The sequence below is a fragment of the Hyposmocoma kahamanoa genome, unplaced genomic scaffold (genome assembly GCF_003589595.1).
Source record: "Hyposmocoma kahamanoa isolate Upper Pololo Valley unplaced genomic scaffold, ASM358959v1 100076, whole genome shotgun sequence".
NCBI classification, from domain to species: Eukaryota; Metazoa; Arthropoda; class Insecta; order Lepidoptera; family Cosmopterigidae; genus Hyposmocoma; species Hyposmocoma kahamanoa.
This window is the reverse complement of record NW_020653217.1, coordinates 1-4,321: the sequence shown is the minus strand read 5'-3', so window position 1 is coordinate 4,321 and position 4,321 is coordinate 1.

The window sequence follows — 4,321 nt, the reverse complement described above, 5'->3', positions numbered from 1 at the left end:
CACGTACTGGACGTACTGGTGCATGAGAGTCATAAATTTTTACAAGTTCAGTATTAAGAATATCAACCTTAACGTCAATACTGTCAGACGAAAAAAGCAAAGACCAGTCAACCCGACCAATATCCTCTCTCAAACGAACAAGATCCATATGCTTAAAATTGCGCAATAGACGGACCTTTCCTTTAACTTTAGGTGGACGCACTCTGTAAGAGAGAAAAATTAAATCGTGATGTGAAAAAGGAGCATCCATCTGCCCATGCGAAAGGACCAGCTTAGGGTGAGAAACAATCAATAAGTCAATCAGGGAAGGTCTGCTGTTAGGGAAGTAATGGGTCGGTTTCAATGTCGTCAGCACTTGGAGATCAAGCGCAGACGTCAAAGCTAATAACTTATCCGAACGGTAGTTATTCTTGAGAATACAAGTATTTAGGTCGCCCATAAGAACAACATGATCAAAAAGGGGAACCAAGTCTACAAGAGTACCTTCCAAGGTGTTAAAGTAGTCTGTTTTGTCATTTGGGCTATATAAAACACCAAGCAGAATTTTTTTATGGTGGACTACTACTGAAAGAAACAGATATTCCAAAGATCCAGTATACTGTGACTGAGAACTGCAAACAACGTCAGCAGGAATGTGGCTACGTAGGTAAACACCAACACCACCACCCCCGCAGCCCGTACGGTCATTGCGAAAGAGTTTGTAGCCTGGAATGGAACAGCTAGTCGAAGGTAATGAAGGCTTCAGCCAAGTTTCCGATACGAGAATACTATCAACTACGCCGGCGCTAAAAGATGTGAGAAGATCGTTGTAGTGAGCGGGAATGCTCTGCGCGTTGATGTGCACTAGGGAAAGAAATTTGGAGTTATTGCTAAATATATTAGAAAGCTTATCTTCAAGAGGATCAGAGTCAGAAAGACTAGAATTAAGACTTTGCGCACTTTCGTAATCATCGGAAGAGCAAGAAAAATATTCATCTTCTACAATCATTGAAAAATAAATATGTAAACTTAATAAATACGTAAAATACGAAAAAATTATATAGATATAAAACAAACAAACAAAAAATATTTAAAATAAAAAATAAAAAAAATTAATAAATTAAATTAGCCAAAAGAACTCACTGCCTAGGTTGACATGTTGAGCAACTCCAAACTTACAAAAAAAAAGAAAACTTAAAAATTAAAAATGTGACAGTATAATTACAATTTCAAATTAATAAAATAAATAAAATGAATGGAAAAACACAATTTGAATTGGAATTTGCTGTAAGTATAATGTTCCATAGCCATAAGAAAAGTGACAACAGAGAGGGCTGTATGCATTAAAGACTCTGCCTGTCTATGGGGAGCATAAAAGTAAACAAGAAAAAAGACAAAAAAAAAAAGTGAAATTGACATTATGTGGGTGAGATTGTTTTAACTAAAATAGGAGGTATTACAATTTTGAGTGCAAAATTATATATAATGTAAACTGAATACCCCACAATAATTTAAAAATACGAACAGAGTATAAGCCGGCAAAATTACAACGGTCACAACAAACCCGATAGATCGTCATTTTACTGCACAGTACGAAGTCACGACGAGGAATCCTTGGTGTACTGAGAAGTCAATAGTTTTAGCTCAGCCAAAGAAACAATCTTCTTACGGTTCTTATCAGGAAGAAGGACAACTATAACTCCGTCAGCCGACCAGCACCTCTTCATACCAAAGTGAGCTCGAGCTGCCACAAACACGTCCTGCCGCGGCTTTGTCAGAAACTCGGAAATCGACGTTTTGGATCCCTTTAACGCGGTTTTAGCTTTCCACACCATGGACCGTAGATGCACAGTGGTAAAACGAACCAATATAGGCCGGGCTGTGTTCCTTTTAGCACCCAATCTATGGCAAGATTCAAATGCCTCGTTACTAATGCCGGACAACTTCAATTGGTCAGATAATATGACCGAAACTTTCTTGCAAGTGTCTTTCCCAACATCCTCCTTGACTCCATGAAAAAGCAAGACCTTCCTGCGGGAGTGCATCTCAAGACGATCAAAGGAGATGTGCAGGAGCTCCACCTGGGATTTTAGCATGCCAATGGTTTTCCAAACAAAGGACTTGAAAGTGTAGAAGTCCGCTGTAAGACTCTTCACCGTTGTGTTAGCGCCGGGCTGCTGAATATTCTTCTCGAATTCGCCCATCCTCCTATTAAACAGCGAAGATAATTCATGAATACTCTTCATGAGCTGCTCTGCTGAGGCTTCCATTATACAGAAGATGGATAAAGTGAGAGAAAGTTGTGTGAGAGTTAGGAGACAGTCAACCTAAGTGCCAGTGAATTAAATTTTGAAATATATACACATTTACTATTTTTAAATAAAAAAATTTGGGAGCAGAAAATATTTCGTGTGTTCACTTAAGCGCCTACCCGCGTTTTTTATATTTTTTTTATATTTATACGCGATAACTCCGGTATTTGTGAACAGATTTTCATGATTCTTTTTTGTTGAAATTTTACTTAAGGAGCAATTATTTTAATGGTTGATTTTGCTATTTCTCCAATTTAAGGCGTTTTTCTCTTGATATACTTTGAGTAGTGAGAAACGATTTTTATTATCTCCAGTGTCAAGACCTGTATAGTGGCGAAATAGGGGATATTTCAATAAAACTTAGCAAATAGACGTAATTCCACGTAATTTTGAAGTCGGTTTTTTATTCATATTAATTTTGAATGACGCGGCGCTCCACACCTCACCACCTAAAATCTAGGCTCGCGTTAAAATTCCTCTCCCTTAGGGCGCATTCCCATTATGTTGATAAATAAAATGTTACGATAAAAACGTGACGACAGATAGTCGCAGCTACTATTGTCGTCACGTTTTTTCGTTGTCTACACGTGTTCTGCTTCCTACTCTCCTCTCTCGTACCCCGCGCCCTCGACTCGCTTTGCATTAGCGTTGGGTCCGGATTTTAAATCGGGTTAAAACCCATTATTGCCCGAAATCGAGGGCAAAAACTATTTACAACTAAATTTTTGTTGTGAATTGAGTCTTGTTCAAATTTAATTATAGATATTATTACAAAATATTAAGGGATGTCAGGGGTGCCACCCAATACCTACGGTGCTCAATAGCTACCTTACCTGCACGCGTTACACCCTGTTCCTACCGACGAGGCTCTGGCGACCTGCCAACACGCATTGGACCATCGTGGCGGGGAATGGTCTAAAAACCCCCCAATGTATGTATAGCACAGAAAAGTATTCCCAAGTGCCCGGCGGCGCTAGTAGCAATAGAGGCGCTGACGGACGTCGTGGAAGCTCTGGCACCAGGGGTTCAAATCTCTGGGTGGGATTCGACTGTCAAACGACCCTGACCCTGGCAACGTATAACGCACGCACACTGCGGTTGGACGAGAGGATCGTCGAGCTGGAAGAGGAGGTGGACAAGTTGCACTGGGATGTCGTGGGGCTGTCGGAAGTCCGTAGAGAGGGGGAGGACACGATAGCCCTGAAATCTGGCAACTTGTTCTACTTCAGGGAAGGTGACCAGCAGTCCCAGAGTGGTGTCGGTTTATCGCCCACAAATCCCTTATTGGCAGCATTACATCCATCGGGAGTGTATCAAGCAGGGTTGCGTACCTTATACTCAGAGTATCCAAGCGCTACTCGCTGAAGGTCATACAGGTCTTCGCACCGACCTCTACACACCCAGATGAGGTAGTAGAGGCTATGTATGAGGACATAAGTTAAGCCATACATACCTCCCAAACACACTTCAATGTTGTCATGGGGGACTTCAACGCCAAACTGGGCAGTCGAATGGTTGATGAGCCCAGAGTGGAGAAATTTGGTTATGGGCAGAGAAATTCCAGGGGTCAAACATTTATCGTTATTTATCGTTGGACAGTCGTCCAACGATAAATAAACGTTACGACATAATGGGAATGCGCCCTAACACTCGCGACGCGCTCACCCGAGCCGTCTGTGTACTGCGTATATACATCAAGTGTGTGTGTGTGTGATCTTTGTTATGCTAATTGTTCCGCACTCATTCCTATCTCTCCTATACAGTGTTTTTTTTAATGGGGCAGTATGGGGATTTTCGAAACCACAGAAGACACAAGGAAACTGTCTTAGCAACCATTAATTCCTTTTTTGTGTAAACAATTTTGACGTAGTTAATATTTTGGTCAAGTGTGAATTGGCCATAAAAATGAATAAAATTTATCAAAATTTCCTTTAGTGCTAATCGACTCGACTTGGTTTCAGATTTCCTCATACTGTCCGATTTAAAAAAAAACACTCTGTATATATTGTGCGAACCTTCTCTCTATACCT